Source organism: Athene cunicularia (assembly GCF_003259725.1).
Source record: "Athene cunicularia isolate RWA chromosome 1 unlocalized genomic scaffold, athCun1 chr1_part2, whole genome shotgun sequence".
Taxonomy (NCBI): domain Eukaryota; kingdom Metazoa; phylum Chordata; class Aves; order Strigiformes; family Strigidae; genus Athene; species Athene cunicularia.
The window spans coordinates 77,186,871-77,214,055 of record NW_020799092.1 but is presented as its reverse complement, the minus strand read 5'-3'; positions in this window follow the sequence as shown (position 1 = coordinate 77,214,055).

Sequence of the window (27,185 nt, the reverse complement as noted above, 5' to 3'; positions counted from 1 at the left end):
TCTCAATACCTGTAGGAATCTCAGACATGTTTTCTGTAGCACTTTCTTGCAAAAAGAAAAAACTAAATATTTTCCGTCCTTTTTATAGAATGTGGTGAGATTAAGAAGACAGTTTGTCTGTGTGATATACCTCATAAGATTTCCTAGTGACTGAGTTTTCGGTAATTTTTTCACACCTTCCTAGTACTCTATAAAAGCTCTTAAAAATCGAAAGGAGTCTTTGACATTTCAGACTGTGGTTAACTTAAGAAGGATGGTTCAGAAGAAGCACTTAAGTAAGGAATTGTGGGACCGAGATAAACTATTCCAAGAGGCTCTGCTTCCAATGTAATAATATAATATGTATGTGATTAGTGTTTATAGGAAAATCAAGGTCTTGGTTTTTGAGGCACAGAAAACAACGTTTCGTTTCTCCAGTTACTCATAGCATCTAAATGTGATTTGTCTTGTGATTTGATGCAAATTTTTGTTTGGAACTTTCTCTACTTTCTTTGTTTCTGAAATTTGGGGGATGGAATGCATAAGTACTTTTTTAGAAAGTTAAGAGCAAGAAGTCTTATTTGTTTTGTTACTGTTGGGCCATTTGTATTGTTTCTGTTGCATGTTCTTAAGGTAAAACTTGCAAGTACTATTAAAAGCAATATGTACTTATATAAAACACAGTATGTATATTGAAAAATCACAGCAAATATTGCTATGCTAACTACTGTAAAAGCTATATCAACATGAGGAATAGCAAAGGTTTTTTACTAAAGAGCTGAATGCCATTGCAAGTGCTTTATCATTTTACTTTTATACTTTTTTTTGTACTGTATAGCGATTATATTTCAATACTCCTCACAATCACCACACTCAAATTACAAAAGTTCTTCTGACTAGTCTTAGAGTAAGATGGAACCAAAAGGATAAATATAAACCCGCAGACACAAGAAACTATTTGGTATTCTTTCCATATTGAAAACAAAATTTTCAATATTGTTACTGTTATTATTGTTTTCATTGCTATCTCAATATGTTCTGCAGGGCATCACAACTAAGAATTTCATTACATGTATAACACTGAATCTGAAGTATTGCAGGTAAGATTTACACCACATCAAACGATTCTACTTCTTACAGGCATCATTTTAAATTTATAGTTCCATTATTTCCAGCTGGGTTTGCAGATTGAGAACTGGTTTATGAAGTATTAATTCTTGTGTTATTTTTAAAAATACTGCTTTCTTAGTTTAAAAAAATCAATACATACAATAGCAAACATTTTCCCACTGGGTTACAAGCAATTAGAATCCACCAAGAGAAAAGTCATCTGTCAATTGCAAACGTTGTACTTAAAACCAAATCCTCAGTGCTGTCTGACTAAGGAAATGTTTAAGCAAACAAATATATTCAAATATTCAAAGATATAGTTGACGTAGTAACACTTTTTACTGAGCTTAATTCAAAAATCATTGCAGTGTAGTAAACAGAACACCACCTAAAACAGAGATTAAAACAAGCGATGATAGAACTGCATATAAATTACAAAATAACCACAGGTATATGAATCTCTGTTGCTGAAAGACACCACATTTCACAGTAAACACAGGAGGTTTGAGGGGGTGATAGAAAAAGAACCGTTTAAATAAAAAGTAATAGGAGTTTATCAGTCTGTGGCATGGCCACAGTATTTGACAATGCTCAGCTCATGCACCAGACAAATAGTGTCTTGTTCTTATGGACATGTATTACTTTATAAAAATATATCATATACAGAAATAATATTAAACATTTGGCTGCTTCTTATTGATCATAAGACTTAAAGACAAAGCATAAGATTTACTTTTTCATTGGTTTTTAAGGCTATAGGGCACACTTGAGTCACATTTTCATGCTTTTCTTCGAGGTCTTATAGACCTGGAAATTCATAGATTTAATAAAAGATGAGGGTTTTGGGGGTTTTTTTCAGGTTTCATATGACTCACATTAAATCACAGGACTTGGCAATATTGACATAAATTTATAGGCATGCATCACAAAGATTAGAAGGCAGCACTTGTCTTTGAACACACCTTTGACTTTCAAGGTAGACACTTTTACTTAGGGATCTCTACATTAGGCTTTAACCCCTCTTCTATTTCTTTTTCAAACTCCAAAGTCCAAGGATCCTAGTCACTGAACTGATGTTAGATGCCCAGCACTACAGACTGTACTAAACTGTCAGCAGCAAACCTGCTTTCCATAATTTGTATGCAATGCTGCAGCAACGACAAAGAGAGGTTACATTGCCCACTGCTTAGTTTAATTGGAGTTAAGTAGATCTATTATGTCGGTGTGCCCCATACACTAGCTGTTTATTTTGATTAATGCATGCATTCCTATGAGTGAAATGTCTGTGTGAGAGAAAAACTTTTAAAAGAAATAAGTGAACAGTAAGAAGATCTTATATGGCGTAATTTTCCCAAGAGATCTGTGCATTTTTAATGCTTCCCCCTGGCTGGGGTAGCCAATTTCAGACTCTGTGATATATTTTTTGCTCGGGAAGAGAAGTGGACAGCAACTGTTATATTTCACAAATTGGGACCCTAAGAACTGACACACTGTAAATCACTAGTCTTGCTTAAATTTTATTACTTCTGATTTGTGACAAAAATAATAGTGAGTAAAACGAGTGAGGATCTGGCCAAAAGGAATATAGAGACTTGAAATAGGCAGTTTAAAAGAATAAGATTTCAAATAAGAAAGAGAAAAAAAAAAAAAAAAGGCCGGGGACAAAACTTCTTAAATTTGCTCATAAGCAAAAGGATATACAGCCTGCAATGGTATTATGACAGGGTTAAGGCTTTAGTTAGAGAAAGGGCAATAAATCTGCTATCTTTAGGTATCAGACTGGCAGAAAGTTTCATGGCTGTCATCCTCTTGGACTGTAACAAAATAAAAAAATGGGGTTCTGCATTGATAGGCTCACAGGAGAGAAGATGACTCTCCTGGACAACACAAGGGGTAGATGAACCTAACTGAAAAGAAAATGTGAGAACCAGGACAAAACCTTTCCAGACAAACTCCATCAAGGTCAGGTAAATTCACGTCCCTTCCAGCATCAGCTGAATCTTCCTGGTGGTTCCAAAAGGAACCTAAACGACTTGTTTATGCTAAATGCCTGAAACCAAGACATCAACCCTGTGCCATCTGTGAGTGTTACCAGCCATGTGTGCTGCAGGAAATGGCTGTACTGTGGCCCCGGACTGAAGGTTATTTAGAGAAAGTTCTTTTGTTATCTCATTTATTGCACTGAAAAGCTCAGGCAAATGTGCCCTCAGCAGCCAGAACCTGTTCAAGACCTCATAGAGCCACACCAGCCACATCTTCTGGCAGGGAACAGGGACAGAAGGATTAACTGAATGAAATTTTTTAGGAGGTTAGGACCAAGACAGACAAGCGCTTATTAAAAAATAAGAACAACAACTAAAGTTGGGATAATAGCTCATAAGCTTTCAAAGTTTCTAAATGCTTATCCTAATGAAAATTGAACCTCTGAACCTTCTGAGGTTAACTTGTCCCCACTTATAACATCATTAAGAGATAATGTCAATGAAATGGAACATTGTCACAGGACAGCAGTTTCCCACTGCTAAATAAATGCTGAGCCAAAGCCAAGATATTTATTTTCAAAGTGGGAGATATTTACCCTGTAAACATGTTCTGTTCCAGTGACTTTATGTCTGTTACACCAAACTGTTAATGAGGTAGATGCCGCCTGATGCATGTGGTTAAACTAATAAGAGTATCTCTGTGTCCTCCTATTGAAAATATGTATTTTTATTGGATTAGAGAACAGATTAGCTCAGCATTTCAGCTAATCTGGAAAACACTTGATTCATTCCGGTGCAGTTTCTGATATACACCCTACTGCAGTGGCTCCTCAACATGAACGGCTGGAAAGCCCTGTTGCCATTCAACAGCTACAGAGCTGTAAATTTATTGTCTTGCTCGACTAACAATTTGACGTATATGATGTGGCATTATCACTGTAGACAGCACAGGAATCAAGATTGCAGAATCCCATTAATTTCAACATGAAGGGTACCAAAGGAAAATCAACGTTTTCTGGAGATATGGAGGATGAAGGTGTCTGGGCCAAGATGTTGTTCTTTGCATGGACCTAAGAATTTCCAGGTCCAAGTCCTAGTGGGTATATGCAGGAATTTGGAGAAAGGCTCATCTGCTCAATCAAGCATGGGTATACAGGTCCCAGAAGAAGGGGATGGATATAGGGGCAAGAAGCTTAGACAGTTTTAATAGCCACTTATATTAAAACAAACTTCTATCAGAGCTGTAGACTGATTTGTCTCCTGCTCTGACAATCACAGTCCATGATTGTTGACTGCCTAGAGGAAACAGAAAACCTCTTTGCAAAGAAGACCTTTATTTTTAATTATTGGTTATATTAAAAGAAATAAAATCTTAAACTTTAAGTTTTAAAAATTAAGTCATTCTTCCTTTCTGGCCATATATATCGAAGGAAGGACTAAAAGTATGATTTGTAAAATAAATTTCTAGAGAGAAAAAAAAATCCCATTAAAGACACTCTCTTCTCCAAGGGCATTGAGTTCCTAAATCACATTGATGTTAGTAGGGTATTTGTTATTTAAGGGGTTTGAGGCTTCTTAGTACTTCTGTGGGTTTGGATCCTCGTGCCTTAAACTTATCAAATCACAGTTTCATCAACAGTGAGAGCTGAACATTGCATATTGCATAGGCCTGACCTGGAAGTTGATACAAGCAGTAAAAAGCATTGACTGATAAAGAATACTTAAATATTTCAAAGAAATATCTCTTATTATTTACACATATTGTCCCTATAATTTTTACCATATGGGCTTTTTCTTAGGTGAGGATTTTGGGTAGAATCACCTAATAAAACCATTAATCCATTACCTAGCAGTTTGTAGTAACATATTCCCAGTGCTTCCACCAAACACTTTCTCTGCTCCTCGGTGGGTCCAGGATATTTTAGTGTCTCAGAAATAAACCAGACTCAGAGCGTTAACCACAAGGGCACACCTTTATGACTTACTGTGTTCCATTTTCTTGTGTTTGTTATGAACTCTCTCAGTGCTTTATTCTGTTCTGAAAATTATTTTCTTAAAAAAAAGGAATATATTTTCCAGGAGCAATACCAGACAATACTGAGGTGGTTTTGAGACTGTACGTTGAGAAATCTTGTTTTTCAACATATACCCATAGCTCCATGACAGTCCTTCCTTGGACCACACAGTGATGATGAGCTCTACAGCTTTCTTCATATTCAAGTTGCCTCAACATGCTTTTTCTGTAGGTTTATTTCAATTCATTTTAATATAGCCTCAGAACAGACGTCATCAGGATCCAATAATGACAGTTTATTGGGTAGACAGAACGCAGGCAGTGAAGTCTCTATTGGGATCTTCAGCACCAATTTATGAGGTGCATTGCAAAACTAAAATCCATCTGATTTCCATCAGCCTAACTATAAATGTAGGCATAACGATTATGTCCACTTATTTTCAAATCAATTTAACATAACTATCTCGCAGAATTAGGAGACATGGATCACCGCACAATTTAGGCACTAATATAGTGGTTTCTCTCACCAATGTCCAACGGCACTGATTAGTGTAGCGTCCCGCTCCTGTATTCACTCCACATCATTAACAACTATTGGAAACTGCAGGTTTGTGTTGTTTGGGCTTTCCTACACAATGCATGCAATTTAGAGAGCAGAAAATGCAAAATATTTTAACATCAACTGTTGTAATTGATAAGCGCTTAGTGCATCTGAATGCTAAAAATGATTCGATGCTTTGGGGCTAAAAATGTCAATAACTTAAAATTTAGAAATTTGAACAGACATGTTCATGGAAAACTTGGACTGAATAAAAATATCCATTCTATAAGCAAAATTAAATTCTCTTTCATTTATGTTTTCTTCCAGTTTTCAGCTGTCCCCTCAGCTTTGCTAGAATACGGTGGTTTACATCAGTGTAGCTATGCTGATGGTTGAAATGGGAGCAAATCCCAAATTAGATAATGTATTAGCAGAATTTATATAAGTATGTAAATATGCATAGCAACATTTCAGTGTACACATTATTCCAGGGAAATATTCAATTCACAACATGTAAAAAAAGAATTGAGACATTAAGTTGCATGCATTTTGACGTGGAAGTTTAATTTGTATTTTCTATGTTTATTTATAGGGAAGGCTTTATTATGAACAGGATGTTCATCTGATCAAAAGCAATGATGCAATTAAATTGCTGCTTGTTGAAACAGGTTTTATGGTGCTTATTAAAAGTAAATATAAATAAATGTTTGAAGATCTGTGTGATCAGAAAATGCCTTTTGATATTAGATGGAAATATATCAGCGCACGAAATGCCTTAACTCTTTAAATGTGGCAAATGAGTGTTTTTAACATCGCCACACCAGATTGCTATAAATACAACTGACACGATTCATTTGTTTTTTTCAAAAGCTTTTTTCAGAGACCTCATGGGAGGTTATTAAAAAACAGCAAAATAATCATGGAGTATATCAGAAATATCCAAGGCAAAGACAGAATCCAGTATGAGTATACTGTTAGAGAGTCAGGCAATTCAAGAGGAGTAAGAAAAGACTTGTTCTGCTACCAAATGGAGTGAGAAATCTATGGACAGAAACACCCAAACAAGCCACAGTGTCTGCTGCCTCTTTTGATTCTGCCTTCCCTAAAAAGACTGATGTGATGAAACAGCTATAGCAATTAAAGGCATGAACAAATGAGAAAAACTGAGACTAAGTTAAGTGCTTATATAGTTATTTATTTTCATGGTCACTGAGACTTAGGAAATCTACCCTAAGGTGAACACTATCAGAAAGAAAAAAAAATAAAAATAAAAAGAGCTGTCAGGACAACATCAGAGATGTCACTGGGTATCTTGGGGAGCTTATAGGGGGGTTCCAGAATACCGGAAAAGTGCAGTTATTGAGCCTATCTTTAAAAAAGGGGGAAAGGAGAATAGATTTGTCAGCTTAACTTCAATTCCTAGAAAAATCCCGGAGCAAATAACCAAGCAAACAATTTGTAAGCCCCTAGAAGATAACAAAAAGATGAGTGACAGCCAACATGGATTTGTCAGTGTGGTGGGTTGACCTTGGCTGGATGCCAGGTGCCCACCAAGCCACTTTATCACTTCCCTCCCTCAGCAGGACAGTGGCAGGGAGAAAATAAGATGGAAAAAAAATCTCATGAGTCAAGATAAAGGTAGTTTAATAAAACAAAAGCAAAGGCCACACAGAAGCAAAGGAAACCAAAAGATTTATGCTCTACTTCCCATCAGCAGGTGATGTCCAGCCACTTTCTGGGATGCAGGGCTTCAGTGCGTGTAGTGACTGTTCTGGAAGACAAACGTCTTAATAACAAATGTCCACCTTCTCCTCGTTTCTTCTCTTAGCTTTTATTGCTGAGCAGCTGTCATATGGTATGGAATATCCCTCTGGTCAGTTTGGGTCAGCTGTCCAGGCTATGTCCCCCCCCAAGATCTTGCCCACTCTCCAGGCCACTAGTGAGGGGAGATGTTGGAGACACAGCCTTGGTGCTGTGTGAGCACTGCTCGGCAGTAGCCAAAACACTGGTGTGCTATCAACGTCTTTCTAGCTGCCAACACAAAGCACAGCGCTATGAGGGCTGCTGTAGAGAAAATTAACTCCATCTCAGTGAGATGCAATACAGTCAGAAACAAATCTTGTCAAACCAACTCCATTTCCCCTTATGACAGGGCAACAGGCTTTGTAGATCGAGCAGGAGCAGTAGTTGCTATATCTCTTGGCTTCAGTGAGGTTTCTTACAATGTTTCAGCTGACACTGTTATAGTGAAGAAGTGCATTGGGTAAACTACTAGAAGACGGGCAGAGAAATGTCTGGAAACTTGTGCTCAAGGCATACAGAGGAAAACAAAGTGTATTGATTAGGACAGAAGATGCCAAGTAACTGAAAAGAGGTCCAGCCACTTGGGAGGGTGAGGATTCGGAATGAGCTGGACCATTTGTAGAAACAGTCTGAAACACCTAAGACGACTTCAGGGACAACTGGCTAATCAGCAGCTCTGCAGAAAAATAACAATGAGAGAGAATAAGATAAGAGAGGATCCCTGAAATTAATATTATCAGCAAAATGTCACTTTTGCAGTAAAGCCAAATTTTATTATGGGATGTACAAGCAAGAATAATCTCTCTAAAATGCATGACATAATCTTTCTGCTCTATTTGGTATGAATGAGTTTGTAGCTGAAGCATGGTGTTCCCTCTGCAGTTTGCATGTCAAGAAATATTTGGGTCAGCTAAAGGCAGGGGAGAATGATTAGGGGTGTAGAAACTTGACCTATTAGAAATCAAAGACTTGAGATTGCTTCCTCAAGAGAAAAGACCAAGTTGAGACAGGATTAGTAATCTTCAAATACATAAAATGTTGCTGAAAAGGGGAAAAGATTGAATTGTACACATAGACATTTTGTATGTGACAAGAAATAATGTGCTTTAAATTGCAGAAAGGGATTTATTTTTTTTTTTATGGTAAGAACAATTAAACACAGAAATATATTGGCTGAGAAGATTGTGAATCTCTGGCACTGGAGATCTTAAGAGCAGTTTAGATAAATACACGTTAGGAATAGTGCAGAGGAAGCTTATCCTATCTGGGATAAAAGAAAGACCCCTTGATGTTCCCTCCACTAATTCTTCCCCTATTTCTCCAAAACATTAACACAACGGTGCACAAAGGTTCACCATTCAGAGTTGCAATGCTGAATGCATTTGCTAATGATGTGCACAATGGATAAGCAGGAGATTGGCAGGTGACAGACATTTTCTCTAGTTAAATTTTACTCAGAGGAATTTTTTGACAGTACTAAACAGGAAGAATGATAGCAAAGATAGCTTGAAATACTTATCCACAGTGCTGGCTAGGCTAGCTAGCAAACCAGAAGATCCTGGTGACTTCGTGCATAAGACACATGAAGGGCCTGTCCAGCCCTTCTCAATAGTGAAATTGAGCATGAAAGAAAGGAGTCTACACTAACCCTCATAATGCTGTTAGGTAAAGTCATTTTATTGCTTTTAACCTGGATTATTGTATGAATTTGGGTCATTCTTTAGCAGAAAGTCCAAATTTTTATTGTTTCCTTATTACAGAGTAACTGATTGATTAGACTGGTTGGATATGAGCGAGGAATATTAAAAAGCTAACAAAAAATAATTACATAGTAGAGGAAATTCCATCTTCCCATTCGAGATCACGTGAGCACACGGTATCGTTTGTGCCATTCAAACCAGTGAGGAAAATGAAGCCCTAGAATATCCCTAACTGGAGATTTTTTAGATTACCTGTCATTTAGAGTAGCCTGGCTTGGAGACAGGGGTTGTATTCATCAGAAGAGCAATAGAGCAACACTCATAAATAGGCGGTATGTTTTGAACTCCATACGACTGCTTCAGGTCTCTGTACAATGGAGGCTTGTATTCTGGTAAAGGGTTTCCTTCTCCTCAGTTAGTAACTGTGCACCATTATTAGCCATCAGGATCTATACTGGGCCATTCGTCCTTTGCAGACGTGTAATCTATTCTAATTTACTTCTTTGCAACTACCAACTCCTTTTTGAAGCAGGTTTATATAAGTAGGTTTTACATAATGGCAACACATTCCACTTCTCAGGGAAATGCATAGCATCAGGTATGAGTCTACCGTATCTTTTGAGTTAACCAAGGGGTTATCCGGAGTCTTTACCATGATGACAAACCAAAGAAAACCTATGTGCACCAAGATGCCAGTGACTCCTCATAAGGAATGTTGTCTTCTAAGTCATCAAGGAATAAATCTTTCTCCTTAAATCACAAAACACACCACAACACTGTTAGGTGCTTTTCTTAATTTTTTTAAGATGAAGAAACAAGATCTTCCTACCTGCCTAGAGTATCACGGAGAGAAACCTCGCTGTACATCACATCTAAATATATTTGTCTCATATCAATATAAAATGATTGTTGTATTTCCCCCAGCTGCAGTTGTCTTTGCAAAGTGGATAATTGTGCCTCAGAGTCTCTAAACTGTGTTGGTATTCTTCGGGATGTAAGCTGCTACACAGATAACTGAAAAATCATCTACTTTCATGGTTTAGGTTTGATCATAAAGGCAATTGCTTGCACAACATTTAGAGGAGGAAAAGTTATTAGCAGAGTTTAAAGGTGTTACTTGCTGGAATACAGCAGTGTAGACTTGACAATTTGAAATTACTATAAGTGTCACTAAATAAAGAAATGGGGTCAAATCCCATGGGTCTCTAAACTGGTGCAGGTCCATGGAGTTTAACAACGCTGTGCTAATTACATCAGCAGAGAATTTGCCCTCTAGTTTCTTAAGGCCTGTCACAGACAAAATTGCTTTGCACACAGGCATTTATTCTCAATTTGATATCCTTGGATGTGCTTGTTTGTGTTTATATAGATGCAGAGACTGATGTAGGGCTAGATCTGTGCAGTTCTCTGGCTCTGGCATGGCTACCAGCAATTTGTACATTTTCATTTTGAACTCTGGCACCTTGGAATAAACTGGAGAAGAACTAATAACTCTGCCTGGTGTCTCCAGGTCTAGAGAGATCCGAAATGCTTTTATTGATAGACAATGAACTCTGTTTGTGACTGAGGAGTGTGGGGAGAGCTGAGGGGGGTTCTGCTGCTGAAAAAACATAACTATTGAACTACTTTTACTGAGGAAGGGAAAAAAGCAAGCAAACAAAACAACTCAATGTACTGTGTATTAGGCCTGAATTCACCTTAGGCTCTTTATCTATTTTTTTTCATCCGGTTTCCTCTCTGCTTTCTTCCCTGCTCCAGCCCATAGGGATTTGACAGCACTGTTGCCCTTTAGCAATGCTTGCTTTACATGGGAGGGCAGCAAAATATTAGCTAGTTTAATGACGCTCTCTGGATCCTTAGAAGAACAGCATTCATCATCATCACTTAAGAAAACACCTTATCTCATGTAGACAAGCTCAAACAGGTTATTGCATCCGCATCCATTACGGGGTTGTAACATCTACACTAAGGTTACCAAGAGTCAAGATACATTTTACTACTACTTCAGAGAGAATTAATGTATTGAACCACAGTGCTATCTAATTATCCATATCATTGACCCTGACACTTTAGCAGAAACTATTGTTCACCCATTGCACACAGCTCACAAGGAATTAGCGTTGTATTGAATGTATTACAATTAAGGCCTGAAGGTACATAAATGGTTAGAAAGAGGAAAAGAGGCCATTCTTGGTCTGCCTTACTCCCTCTCTCCTGTTCCTCCTTCATGTGCAACTCCAAGTGGACTTTCTGTTCATTTATGCATCTTGCAACCTTGTGTGTAACAGGGATGTCCAAGCTGGTTTTGTCTTGGGCTCCTAAGATCATAGGCTCATATGTTAATTCAGGCTAGAAGGGACCTCATCCATCCAACCGCCTGCTCACAGCAGGGTCAGCAACGAGGTCAGACCAGGCTTCTCAGGGCTTTGGGTAGCAGAAGCAGCACAGAGATGTGAGCACAATGCTCCACCTCTCAGCTGGATTGTTCCTGCTCATCACTGAGCTCTGAGTACCAACGTTATCTCTGATTCCCTATGTAGTTCTAACTCCACCATGTAGAACACTTGACTAGCTGCGTCTATTTCTTTTGGATTGTACTTCTCACTAACACCCCATCACTTTGTCACCACACTCATAACACTGATGTAGCATGTCCTAGAAAGTAGTTCTACATCGTTTCTTTTCCATTATTAATTTTTTTTCCTCTTTGCTGACTAGTCAGTTGTCTTAAATATTATTCTTTTAAAGTCTCTATAGTGTCCGATGAAAAGGAATTAGGCTTCTGAGTGTGTTCTCAGACTTAATCTTGCAATTATCTACTTCATATTGTTCATCACTGCTCAGGCTCTCTTCAGGAAGATTATTTGGCCTGAATAAATGCTTCAAGGTTTGAAGACACATTTTGAATAAAGTTTACTCTTACGAAGAGGCTTTCTTCTTTATCGAGAGCACAAACATCTGCAGTGTGATTTTCAAATTTAGTGTCTTCCTTGAACTCATAACAATACTCTTGCCCAAGTGTTTGGAAAACTGTAGCAATGACTTTTTCAGTATTTTAATTATTCTCTTCCTTGCTGGAATCAGAAACTGGATTATAGGTTATAAAGATATGGAATATGTAAAGAACGTGTGAAGATCAGTGCATAGGACTGAAAAGCAGAGATCCAAGGATTATATAGCATGTTTCAGATGGCTATAGATCACTCACAAAATGTTGCCCTGACCTTAAGTTTTTGGCATATTAACTGTGGCAGCATCATAGTCTTTATGCAAAGGCAACTGCCAAACTTTTCGAAGTGCTCGCAATTTTGAAATCCTTAAAAATCAAGTTTCTCTGAAATTAGAAGAGCAGAACAACACACTCTCACGACAAAACTTTCACGAAGCAGTCACAGACATAATAATAGCTTCATAAACTGAGATCCCTAAGGAAACACACCATCATTTCAAAGCACCAATGAACAGATTTGCTCAGGATGCAGCTGGCTGCCAAGAGCAAGAGCATCTTCCTAGTTTTGAACCTTTAACCAAACATCAGTATGAAAGTTAGGCATCTAAACCAAAACATTGTCCATGGAAAAGTAAACTTGACCTTGATTGAGCAGGAGGTCAAATTAGAAAAACCTCTTTTGGTCCCTTCCAAATTGTGATCCTATAAATCATGAATAAGACTATTTTTTTTAGGATATATTCTTACATATTAATTGACAGTTTTATTACTGTTGGTTGAAAACCAGGAATTTTCTGAAGAAATTATCTAAAAAAACCCTCCAACAACAGAAAAAAAAAAAAACTGTAAAATTAAATTAAATACCACTCTTTAATATCCAGCCCAGAAAATACAAAGTTTGTAAGGCAAATAGAGTAAATCTATGTACATATTTTAGTGGATTAGATGTATAATATACGTGGATGACTGTCCTATGCTATGTTTTATTTGCTACACTAAATGCATCGTATCTTACAGACCACAGAGAACTGTGCTGCTGTATTAATTACATTTTTAAGTGATTTTCTAATCTTTGGACCATTTTAATATCTGACTGTTGCAGAGAGAGTGTATTAGAATTTCACACAGCACTGCTATTTGAAAGAATTTAAATAGTAAGCAAAAGCTCTCGATTTTTTGTGTTCTTTCAGCCATTTATTTCTATTAGTATCAAAGTGGCTGTTTTACATTATGCAAACATTCACTGCAAAAGCAAGTCGGATAGTAGGTTAACTCTTCGAGAAGACATATATGCTATGATAACATTTCCCTGTGTGGATGTGCTAGACTTAAGACATTAACTTCAGTATAAATCATTCTTCATATGAAATAAAAGTGCTTTATTGCATCACAGCAAGATCCTAAAACACATTAGATGGATGTTATAGGGTCTGTTCTGGGTCCTGTCAGTCAATTGCTGCTCTTTTTAAAGTAAAGGGTGAAATTGTAGACAATGATATCCAGAAGAACATAAAAATCTGATGTATACCCACAAAATCAATGACTATTTAGAATGAAGCTTGAAAACTTGGTATAAAACACTATCTTTATCTCATCAAGCTAGGCCTACATCTTGTCCCATTGAGGGGATTTATGGAGGCAGTACTGCAGTATCTTTAAATGAATGTGAATTCCCTTGCTCCTCCAGGTCTAAGACACACAGTGGAACATTATGACCTGTTGAGATTTTTCTGAGCAGCAGCAAAGGTAATAACAGCTTCGCTTACAGGGATATGAGAAATCAGCCGGTCTTTCCTTTTTAAGATTCTCTTTACTTGTGAATAATATAACCGTAGTATAAAAGTATGTTTAGCAAAACAAGGAATTAATTTGTTTTCAGAGCTTGCTGGAGATTTTCCATCTATGTTCTTTCAGTGGGGAAAAAAAAAAAAAAAAAAAAAAAAAAAAAAAAAAAAAAAAAAAGTGTTATGAAAAGTTCTTCTGGAAATGTCATTTTTCTATAAAAGACTTTTTTTCTGCCTTAAAAACATGCAGTATATATTTGTAGTAAAAGGCATATTTACTTTTTTTTTTTTCCCCAAGAATTTCCTCTCTACATTACTAACTAATCCTTAAGTAGCAGTTTTCATCAGTAGCTTTCAAATCAGTACAAAGGAGAAAAATGTCATTGTTCCTCCTGAACCTAAGGCACAGCAAGGGGGAGGAAGGAGATGCTAAGTGGCTTGCATTAATCACCCAGCATGCCAGTGCAGCAAAACCCACCTCCCAAACCCTAGGACAGTTTTCTACTTACTTTTTCACAACCAGCCAGCACTCCCTGTGTGCCCACTCTTTTGGCAAGAATCCCACTGAAATCCTCAGCCCAAAACTCCTTTAAGTATGGCGGAATATGGATTTAACCTTCATATTTGAGCAGTTCATCTGCTGAAGGAGGAATTTAAGGCTCAGTTAAGAAAAAAGTCTTCTCTTCCTTCTCAGTTCATCACCTTCTGAGTATTGGGAGCCAAACCACATGAATTTTTGTGCCTTGCATGTTTATTGTTTTACTTTGTAGCTCAGCAGATGAAGAAGAAGAGAGCAGGTGTGGAAGGCAGGGAAGAACAGTGGGACTCATTCAAGACAGGAAAAAATACTCTCAGACATGGGGAGAAAAAGAAAGAATAAGTTGCTTTGTACTACCGGTGCCTACAGTGGAGGAGCCAAACTACATTCCCAAAAGCAGTTCTGCCTCTTTCTCCATGCACCTCATTTTTTGCATAGTAAGAGAAAATGATACTTTCTTACTGTCATGCTGTATTAAAGATAATTATCTCCTGCATTCCTGTTGTTTTCTATGGTTCTATAGTTAAACCAGCTACAGTCCTTGATATTTGCACAGCAACTGGCTGGTAGTGCCTCAAAACAGAAATGCTTTGTTTGTTCCTGAAGAACTCCTTATCAGTCCAGATGTTGACCTTGACTGCTGGTGACTGGGTCAGCAACAGCGTGGCCAAATTCAAGGAGAGCTGTGGTCAACCCTTTCATTAACATGCTTCTTGAGAGCCTCTGACAAAGGTCGGCATGGTCGTGACACATCTGGGGCCTGTGTCCCTAGTACAGAAAATGTTAGTGGCCCACAGCATGAGCCATCAGGGCACAAGAGGAAGTTTTGCTGATTTCCACATAGCTGTGAGGGTGGAAAAAAATAGTTTGGAGCTAGTGGTGCTTGATTTACTAACAATAGCTGCTCTTCCAGTGGAGGGCCTTCTGTAGGAAAACCAGTCCCCAAAGGAGACATCCAGGGGACCTGCTCTGGAGGTCCTGTAGGTCTGTACGCTCATGAAACCTGGAAATCTGCCAATGTCCTTGAGAACATCACGGTGTTCTTCATGTTCTCTGATACAGCTGCATGGATGGCTTACAGGCCGATGTGAGTCACTACTGTGAAAAAGAGTCCAAACAGATGAAAAGCAGACCAAAAAAAAGAGATTTCCTGAATGAAGGCAAGAGATAGCTATACATCTATCATTGAATTTGCCTACCAGTGGTTATCTTTCCAAAGTCCACAGGATGCAGCCAGTATTGGAATACCAGAGACACTCCGATGCATTTTAAGGCTTGCACATTGTGAAACACAAAACATCATGCCACAGTATTTAAGCACACAAAGGCTTGTCTTTGCCTACAAGCCAGCACTGGAATCCTCCTTGTCTCAGGGCTTTCTTTCTTGGACTTTCAGAAAGGCAGAGTCACATGCTAGGGCAGCACACTTAGGTCCCTAACGTGTATTTTTACCTCATGGTAATATCTAAAAGCATCAGCTGAAATAACTGCACTGTGCTATACACTGCACCACCACTATAAAAGACAGTAGGATTCTCAAGCCACCTATCATTTAAAGAGACAAAAGAATGGGAGAATGTAAATATTATCATTCCATTGAGCAAACAGAGAGCTGGTATCACTCAGGGGGGTCAGGCAGATTAAGGAAGAAAACCCAGATCTCAAGAATCCCAGGCCAGTGTCTGAACCACACAACCACAGTTCCACTCTTGGCAGAGCTGCTGTCTCTGGGTTTTGATCAGCACATATCGCTTCCAGCAGTTACCCTGTCTGATTTCCATATCCCTATTAAATTTTCTGTTGATGATGTAAAAGGTCAGGGGAAAAAAAAAAAAAAAACACACATGCAAAAGTGTTGAGAAAAATGCCATCCCTTTTCTGAAAGCTTATTGTAAAATAAATAAATATAGTATTAAAGAATGGAAAAATTACCAAGGGAGTCATAAAAAGTTAGCTTTAGGCCAGAGAAATGTTGCTTTTCATTTCTATATAGTACATGAGAATATTTTGTGGACTAACAGTGCATGAATAATGTTTTATTAAAATGTATATCTTTACAGCTTTATTTTATCAGGTCCTTCAAGGCTTGGCATAAAAAAGGTTTAACAAGTTTGACACGTGCTGATTTAGCATTTATACCACAAACTGAATCTGCTGCCTTGTGAGAGAAAATAGGCCAGCTTTCAAAATACAAACACTGTGAAGTATTCAAAGTGAAACAAAACAAAAAAAAAAAAAAAAAAAAAAAAAAAAAAAAGAAAGAGAAGTAGAAAAATGCAAACCATGATCATTCCCAACCTTCTGTGGAAAGATTTTGAACTAACTTAGAAAATATATTGCATTAAATGTTGCCGCACTGATGGTCTCAGCATCCAAGTTTTTTAATAAAATATGCAAGTCTGATCTGTAGAATTCAACAAAATTGAGTCAGTGAGGTTTTTTTTCTTCTTTCACATGAGCATTTGATCTGGCCCTTCCTAAACAATTTTAACACTTTCAGCTACTAAAGATATATTAGCCAGAAGAAAACACTTATTTTGTAAAGGTAAAAGTTTTAAAATTTTAAATTAATATCACATCAGTTGCAGAAGGAAGTATTTTAGAAATCTCATTCAGCCTTTGTCTCCAACCCATAAGAAAGGCACCTTAATGTTCATTAGGGCTGTTATCTGCAAGATGGTTTACAAGACAATAATTATGTCTTGCTGTAAACACCAACATTTAGGAGGAAAAGGGCTTTTTCTGTGCTATGCTAAACTGTGACCTAGATTCCTGCAATACTGAAGTTAGCCAAACCTCAGCTAAACTCTTGCTAACCTGTCTTGTACAGGACATTTTAAATTTTTTTTAATCACAATTTTTCTTTTTGTACAAACCCTGGGTAGCTGGCGTGTTTTGTAACTTTGTATTTCCATTATTAAAACTGCCAGATGGAGACCAGTTAAAATTATTTTTATTTCTGTTACTTTGATATTTTTGTACTTCTGCTTTTAAAGTAACCAGATGGGGGTTAGCTAAATCCTCTGAGCTACTTGTTTATACAAATGGACTGTAGAGACAAGTCTATACATCTATATACTAAGCCTGCTGGAATTGCTACAGCAATGCAATAGGCAGAGGATGGGTAACATATCCTCTGTGTTAATAGGGCATCATCTTTATAGAGCTAATCAATAAACTAATTAAGATTTGGATTTGTACCATTGCCCAGCTTCACACTGAGGCTTTTATGTTCTATCTACATCTCTTCCACATTTCCTATAGTTCTGCCAAATTAGAAACGACAGAAATTTGCCTCTATCGTGACACATATCTGGCCTTTTATCTCTTGGTATATTGAACAGCAGGGACCCGCTCTACATCATAACTTAACACGCATTTTAGCAGGAAAACTAGTTATATATTAAGCCCCTATTGTTTATTCTGATAAATGTATCTTTATGGCATTCATTTAATCTAAAGATTATTTCCCTGACCTCTGTATTCTCTTTGTTTTAAAATTCCCAAGCTTTCTAGCACCTTAAAATCCCTTTAGTAGCAATCATTCCAGAGCTAATTAAAATACTTTTTATTTGTATAGCAATTTTCCTAACATTAATTTTTGAATTCAAGAGATTCCAAGGTTACATTGATGGGTTATTTCATTTTCCAGCAGTGTAAGTGGACACAGTCACTTTCTGAAGTAATCCAGGAGACGGGAACAGAGATGGTTGTCACATTCCATTGCAATTTCCAAAAAATACACATTTTATAAAGCCTGAATGTCAGAAAGTGAATTTAACAGAGCCGGTCCCATTAAGTACACATCGTGATTTTGATGAAGCCAAAAGTCCTTTACTTACATGTGTCTACTTAAAACAAATGAATATGGGAAGCATATATCAGAAATTCTGTAATTCATTAAGCTTTGCAGAACGGTCCTTTGTCCTTTTAGAAACAGAGTAATTTGCAGTCAACAGTTCTTTATGTTAACCATGTCAATTAGAATAAATCTTTTCTTAACAGTCTTCATAAGCAATATGATACTGGGAAGGAGTATGCTGTTTCTTGTCATAACAGATATGGTAACATTAACAGAAATTTTAAGCCAATTTTTGCCTTTTTAGGGTATATTTAGTATGAGACAACCTCATACTTTTCTGAATAACTCTATACAACAATTGCCAGTTTCTCTCCATTGTATGTTTTATTGCTGGGCGATTCAAAACTGAAAAAATGCTGAAATAGTCCTAGGAAAAAAATAGTTCGATTCGGTAATGGGGCTAATGGAAAGTGATAATTGGGGAAGCTATAAAAGTTGGAAATTTTCTAGTCTAATAATAAAGGAACAAATGTTAATTCTGACTGCTTTGCAGTAATCTGCACAAGCAAAGATTTGTATAGCAATAGAAATCTGATCAATGAAGAAATTCTCTTGGGATTTTCATACAAATTCATAAGCTCTACAAATCTACATTTTCTGGTAACATATTATCCTGTTTGTTCAGTTGCCTCTCTTATGAATTTCCATTTCAAATTTCACTTCTAAACCCTTTGTGAATACAGTACAGTGGTGTGACAACAGCAGAGCACTGTGAATCCTTATAGCACTTTCTAACCAGTGCTGTGTGTTCTGTGGCAAATTTCTCTTAGCTTCAGTGGCATTGGCTCTGAAACACTATCACAGATTTAATTTAAAATCATCCTCCTCATGTTATCATCTTTTCCATAGTGTTGTCTCCTTCATGGTATTTTCTTCTTCCTTAGTTTAATCTTCTTTCCCACTTGGAAAGTGGAAATAAGGGTTAATCATTATAAATGCTCATTGATATAAAATCAGCTGATAGCTGTTGATGAGCAGGCTTGAGGAAGGTCTGCAGAGCAAGTTGTTTTGCTTTGTTTTCTCCTAAGCATTGTGGGTGGCCCAATCTTTTCTGCAGGGCTCTGCTCCCACAGAGCTGTCCAGCTGGTCTGGCTCCGACTCTCTTTCCTTTCATGAGGTGGGAAGGTGGTAGGGAAGGTTTATGTCTGGCTTAAATGACTCATCCCCTCAGATCCCTGGGTCCCAGCTGCTATACAATCCTCAGAAGATCCCAACATGTGCCTTACACCATGGCTTTTTAAAATTTTTTTCTTAAATAATCTCATCATCATCTCTTAGTCCTTGAGCCCTGGTAGGTTACAGGGGAGCAGATGTTGACCCCTGTTAGCTCTAAATTGTAAGGCAAGATGGAGAGTGAAAGGCAGGGCACATCAGGATGACTCTGGCTGACTACAGCAGCAATACAGGAGAAATTTCAGTGCTTTTGGCATGTTGGAAAAAGGCCAGTTTTACGGGTTTGTGGAAGACACAACCTGACTGAGATATATTGGAGATCAGTCTCCCCCCATTCCCCACTACACAGCTGGTCATGCCTGTGCTCAGGGCTGGTGGAAAGCTGTCTGTCTGTGTTTAGCACAGCCTGACCCTCAGTTGGTGAACAGTACAGCACAATACTAACATTTCGGTCAAATAATAGCTGGAGCAGCCAAGAGAGCTTTAAGCTGCTTGTTAAGTAGGGTACTGTGAAGGTCCAGGCAACCCAAACCCAAAACTGAACCTCTGCAGCAATTAATATGAAACAAATACATTTTCTTATTGCTTACATGTGAGTGCTAGTGCTATGAATTAAAATCAAGGAAACTGAGAATTTATATAGAAAAATCTGGTTTAGTTCTCTTGTCAAAAGACTGCTGATTTGAATAAACAGATTGAGTGTCTCTACATGTAATCAGTACAAAAAGGGTGGAGTGGGCAAACAAAAGGTGAATGGAGAGGATTCTAGGATGATGGGATGACTGGAGTAGGAAGGCACCTCAGGAGATCTCTAGCCAAACCTCCTGCTCAAAGCTGGGCCATCCACGAGGCCACACCAGGTTGCTCAAAAAAGAGGAGTCTGCAGAAGTGAGTCTACGTGAAGCATAAAATGCACTTACTATAAAGTTCTTGAAATTGAGATAATTTGTGGAATTAATGTATGGATGGAATAAGAGATGCCCAGAGTCTCGGTGCTGTGGAGCACTGTGCAAGTTCACAAGATCACGGACCATAAGATCATAGGAGAGGCAGTGTTGTGTACTATAACCACCACCTGCATCTGTATTAGCAGGACTGAGAGCATGCATCAGTCAATGATGTAACTAATAGTGCTGTAAAGGCGTCTTCACTCAACTATTTCAAGCAAGAGACACAAATCAAACCCCAGAATGGGATGTGTTGTTCCATAAGCACCACTCAGTAATGCATGGAGGGGGACCAAGGTGTGACTGGAGACTTCAGTTCCTAAGACATGCAGTTAGTAGCAAAATATCAAGGATGATTTGTTTGGGTTTTTTTAAGGAAAATAGTTTCAAACATAAATGATACTGTGCTCAATGCAAACAAAGTCTGTTCTGGACTTCGTTATGTTGCATAAAGATGAATTTGTCAATAGGCTGGAAGTTGGTGGTTGCCTAAGGATGAACGGTCATGACGTATACATTCAATATAGCAAACTGGGTACATCCCTGCTGGTTATATACATACTGGTGCTTTAAAAGAGATAATTTTCCAGATGAGAAAAATTCTGAATGAAAATGATTGGGAAATAGACAGATCTTTTTTCATGGTTTATAAAATTGCTATAATTCCACAGTGAGGAAAGAGGATACCTCTGGCTAAAAATTTACGCCATCTCAGTGGTATGGACAGCAATTATAGATATATAGAGATACAGCAAGAGAAAATGAGAAAGAAAAAGGGGGGGGGGGGAAATAGGGATAAATTAAAAGTTATGAAATATGTAAGGCTGTAATAGAGAAGCCAGAGGCATAGTGGGGAGCGGAGGGTGGCTGTCAGGACTAAGACCCAGTGGGAGAAGCTGAAGGTGTGCCAAGAGCAAACAGCAGTGTTGCAGCTCAGGGGACTGTGAACATTTATTGCCAGATACTGGTGCTGTTGCTGGTAAGGCAATAACAGGTTTTGGCTCTGGGACAGCTTATTTACTTGAAAGTGGTTCTTATATCACTCTTTAATTTGGGAATCCTGCCTTTAGGAACCCTTTACTTGGATTATTGAAAATGACATAATTTCTAAAAATCCAAAGTATTTTTCACTCACTAGGTTATTTTCTTAATTATATTTGCTGGAGATAGTTTCAAGTGCAGTTTTGTTCACCTTCAATTTATGTTCTTATTTCTAAAGCCTTTGGCAGTTTTTCAAAGAGTATCCATACACACTGAATTTGGTCTCGGCTTAGATGATAGTTCTCAATAAATCCACGAGCAGTTTTTGCAGAGGGGAGAGCACCTTCCCTTTTCTCCTCCCCTGAGCAGAGCCCCAGAATAAATCATGATCTGCAACACTTCGTTGATCTTGGTAAAACTCTCCTTTCTGCCAAATTCAATGGTTGGTGAAGTTGCAGCTCCTATTTCTTCAGTCTTGTGCCAGGTTTTACAGCAGTTGGAGAAGAAATTAAAGAATCTGTAGTATATTAATGTTTAAGCATTGTTTTTCCATTCCAGGTGTCAAAAAGCTGTCCTGCTGCCCAGGTCAAGAGAGCTTTCCACAACAGTTATTTTGCTCAGACATGACAGACATATCTGTTCAGGTGGTTTCACTAAAATGGTTGTCACTTCTGACAGCAGGGGAGAGCAGCCAGATGGGAGCTCGGAAGTAGGAATTTGCTTCAGCAAGAGCTGGCAAACTTTCAGCATGTATGATTTGGAATAAAAGTGGCATGGCTCCTCTATGTTGGGCCACATTCTCTTTTAAAACTGTTTCTTTTAAAACAGTTTCATACCACCTTCTGTATATAAACTCTTGGTCTAGGTCATTACTAGCTGGAGATAAAATTGTTAACAACACTGCAGGAAAGACAGAGGTGGGCAATAAGTTCTTCTAGGTCCTGAGTGATAAATATCAGTTTCTGTATTTGAAACGTAGCAGGATGATTTGCTCACATCATCCAAGGTTAATGAAATTTGTTTCAAATTTATAGAAAATTTAGATATCTAGAAACATCTGTTGGGAATGGATAATTTTAAATATGTGGACTGGGTTAATCTGCACTGAAAGGGAAGTTTTACTTGCCAGATAATGGACGTGATAAAGTTACGTGGATTCAAAAAAAGGGCAGGTGGGCTGCCCCACATACTCATGGGCTGCTCAAAGGGAAAATGCCAGAAAAGATACAAAAAATTTGCCTGAAAAATATTCAATAGGAATGTAACTAATAAAAAAAGCAGGAATTCCTTCCAAAATACCCATGCATTACTCTTTGACATTACAAAGGAAATATCAAATGTAATCCTAAACTCTTTATTTTGCATCCCTTGTCAGTCTAGTGAAGATTATGGCTATTCATTACCAGCAGAGCACAGGTTAACTGTGACCCAGTTTTGTCATCAATAATGTCAACATGAAGCCTAAACTTGCTATTCATTAAATGAACATGAATTTTTGATGCAGCATCCATAATTTCAAAAGACGGCTGTCTGGAAACAATCTGTGAGTGCAATTCAGGATCTTGAGAGCAGGGAGGAGGGTGAAAAGCTCAAAACCTTGGGCTTCAGGAGAGCAGATTGACAACTTTGAAGATGGGATAAGGCCCTGGAAGAAAGGGTGCCCCAAGAAAGCTGGTTCATATTCAAGGTTCACCTCTTCCAAGCTCAAGAGAGTTCCATCCCAACAACTCATAAATCGGGCAAAAATGTCAGGAGGCCATCATGCATGAACAAGCTGTTCCTGGCCAAGCTCAAACATACAGAGGGTGGAAGCGAGGACGTGTAACATGGGAGAAAAACAGAAACACTGTTCAGTCATCCAGGGATGAAGTTCAGAAAGCTAAAGCCCAATGGAATTGAATCTGCCCAGGGATGTTAAAGACGACAAGAAGAGCTTCTATAAGTACATAGCTGGGAAAAAGAAGACTAGGGGAAATGTGGACCCATTGTTCAATGAGACAGGGAACCTCATTACATAAGACACAGAGAAGGCTGAGGTATTGACTGCCTTCTTTGCCTCAGTCATAACTAGCACAACCAGCTTTAAGCAATCCCAGGTCCCAGAGACCAAGTGGAAAGGTTGGAGCAAGGAAGATCTACTACTGGTGGAAATGGTTCAAGTCAGGGAATACTTAAACAAGCTGGACAGACATAAACTCATGGGCCCTGATGGGATGCACTCATGAGTGCTGAGGGAGCTGGCAGATGTCATTGCAAGGATGCTCTCAATAATCTTTGATTAATGATAGTGACTTGGAGAAGTGCTTGAAGACTAGAAGAAAGCAAATGTCCCTCCTATCTTCAAGAAGGGCAAGGAGGAGGAGCCAGGGAACTACAGGCCAGTCAGATTCACCTTAATCCCTGGGAATGTGACGGAACAACTAATTCTGGAAACTATTTCCAGGCACATCGAGGACAAGTTATTAATCAGGAATTGTCACTAAAAGAGAAATCATGCTTGTCCAACTGGGTAAACTTCCACAATGATGTGACTGGCCAGGTAGATGAAGGGAGAGCAATGAATATTTTCTACCTGGAATTCAGTAAGGCCTTTGACACTGTCTCCCATAAAATCCTCATGGACAGGCTGCTGACGTGTGGGCTGGGTGAGCAGGTAGAGAGGTGCGTTGAAAACTGGCTGAATGGACGGGTCCAGGGGTGGTGATCAGCAGTGCAAAGTCTAGTTGGAAGCCAGTAACAAGCAGTGTACCCCAGGGGTCAACACTGGGTCCAGTCCTGTTTAACATCTTCATTAATGATTTGAACGATGAGGCAGAGCGTACCCTCAGCAAGTTTGCAGATGACATCAAACTGGGAGGAGTGCCTGATTCATGAGAGGGTTGTGCTGTCATCCAGAGGGACCTCAAGAGCCTGGAGAAACGGGCTGGTGGGAACCTCATGAATTTAAACAAGAAGTGCAAATTCCTCACCTGAGGGGACAGAGTTTAGGGGAATCTTATCAACATATAGAAATACCTGAAGGGAGGGTGCAAAGAGGAGAGAACAAGGCTCTTCTCAGTGGTGCCCAGTGGCAGGACCAGAAGCAATAGGAACATTTTTTCACTGTGAGAGTGACTGAGCACTGGCACACATTACTCAGGGAGGTTGTGGATTCTCCATCCTTGGAGATATTTGAAAGCTGTTCAGACATGGTCCTGAGCAGCTGACTTTAGGTTGCCCTGCTTGAGTAGGAGGTTTGGACACAGTGACCTCCAGAGGCTGGTCTCTTCCAAGCATTCCATGGTTTTGTGAGACACAAACTTTTGAAGTACTGAATAAAATGCCTTGTTAGCAATATAGAGTTCAGTCTGTACAGCAAGATTTTTTTCTTTTTTCATTTGTGGAGTCGTATCAATACTTCATTGTACATAAAAACCCACAACCTTTCCAGGGAAATTTAGACCTGTTCATGAGTTCACTTTCTGCTTACTTTCCAAGGAACAGGTATCTAAAAGAAAAAGGAAAAAGAAATTTGGGGTATCAAAAAGCAGCCTAGTAAGTGATTAGACAGCTAATTCTGCGAGAGGAAAAAAACTTTCTCAAACTACCAGATAAGGAATAATTAGCAGCAATTGGAACTTCTCATTTGCCGACAAACTACAAACTAAAAAGAGATAAATATACATTATTTGAAGAAACTGTCATGAAAAGCAGCAGTAACTTCTTCTGATTTCCTCCGGCAGAGACTGAACTCCTTCCTGGCTGATGAGGAACAAACACAATTTGTAATTCAGTCCTCTAAAAATTCTGTCAGACAGGGAGAGCAGTGAAACCTAAGACGGGATGATCTAGTGATCTCTTCTTGCCCGACACACTAGGAACCTGTGAGACGAAGCAACTTTCCCAAGGACACCCCATGAGTTACTCTCAACTAACCCAATCCAGGCTTGGGGAATTTAGCCCATATTAGGTCCTGCAACTTCCAGGGAAGCGCGGATTTGCTTAGGCTACAACAATCGAACACCCAAATGAGAACGCAAGAATATTTTCCTTGCTCCTCTATAGGCCAAACAATACAATATGCAGCTTTCAAGACATCCAGTGTCTAGAGGGCAGTGTAATGTTCTAGAAAGTTGGTTCTATTAATCTAAATCTTTTTGCAGACCTTATTGGTTGGATTTTGTCAGATGAAGCAATGTTTATGCCTGAGGTTTAGAAAGTAATAAAAATGTTTTATTTCAACATGGGGACTTGTGCTTGTCTTTATTGGAATCACAGCCTAGGCCTTGTCTGGGAAAAAAAAAATCACTACCATGCTTGGGCTTTTGTAAATGAGGTCAGCAAGAAATAAAAGTGTGACATGAGATTTTTAATATTTTTGAATGGAAGGAAAAGATCTCTTGTAAACAAACTGTATGTGTGAATATGACCTGTGTATATAAATAATGTAATCTGGACTACAATAGCCATTAATGCTTTGAAAGATATAAAATTTTCATGAAGAGATGTAGGAAGTCATGAAATAGCCAAGATGGGAATGAATCAACATTTATTTGATTTTTAAAATGAGTAGTCCTCAGAAATAGAAAAAACTCAGTACTGCTTTTTCCCAAATAAAAGAAGCTTCTTTAGATAATAAAGACAAATAATTGCACTTAAGAACTGGGGGGGGGAGTTTTCTCTCATTTCCCCTGAATTAGGAAAAGGACATTTTCAGCGAAATTTTTGTATGGATAATTTACATTTTACAACTGAATTTAATTTCAGCCTTCTATTGATGAAGCAATACTGTTATGAAGCTCTCCCCTGTAGTGTTTTCACAGGGATAACGTGAGGTTTTATCTCAGGAGAGCAACGGCTTATTTCAGTGTGCTCCATGGTGCTTTGTTTAGATAGACACACACCCCTGTACATGGATTTGTAGATACTTGTGCCTATGCAAGCAGATAAGCACTTCTAAACAACAGCTCCAGGAGAGTTACATGCCCAGAATCAGGACACTTAATTGTTTTGTGAGCCTATAAAAACCTCCTGCCAGGTGTTATGGCAAAAAGTAGTTTTCCCATTTTGTCAGCTCTCCCTGCCTTTGTAAGAGGAAGGGAAGATGAAACAGCGTTATCTCTAGTCAGTTCAGCAAATCCCGAATCCTAACCAGCATCAGACATAAACTCTAAAGCAATGCTTCTCCATGCCTTTATATGAAATATGTACGTGATTGCTCTGGCATCTAAAGCTTTTTCTTTCCCTACTGAAATGCTGGGGTTTCAACCCCAAATCAAGGTTGACATCTGGGTGATTTCCACAGCCCTTCCCAAAGGGGGGTGAGTTTCCCTTTAAGCTTCCCTCCAGGGTGCTCCAGCCTTGCAGGCAGAGCCATCAGGTAAAGGAGCCCCAGGTGTCCTGCATTAAGTAAACAAAGGTCAGGTGTCCACTGAGGGATAAAAGCTGGGACCACTGGCAGGCAGGGGCAGTGTCTGTGTGTGAGGTGGATGTTTTGTGCGGAGTTCCCTGTTGTGGAAGGACCTCCTGCCTCCCTGGGACTGGGCTCCAGTCAGGTATGGCTTTTGTAAGTGTGGGCTGTGTAGGGATTTGTTATGTGGCTTCCTTGGTCTGATGTGTTTGGTTTGTTGACTTGGTTGTCTCCTGTCCCTTCTATGGGAGACTGCATTTCACCATTTATTCCACCCATTGTTGGTTGTGTGGTGTTGTTGTTGGGGTCAGTGGGATTGATGTCCATTATGTATAATCTGATTGACTTGTTTGTACCCCCAGTGGTCACCCATGTACTGACCCTTTTGTATCAAATATAATTTGGTTATTGGTTCATCTTTATGCTGGCTGT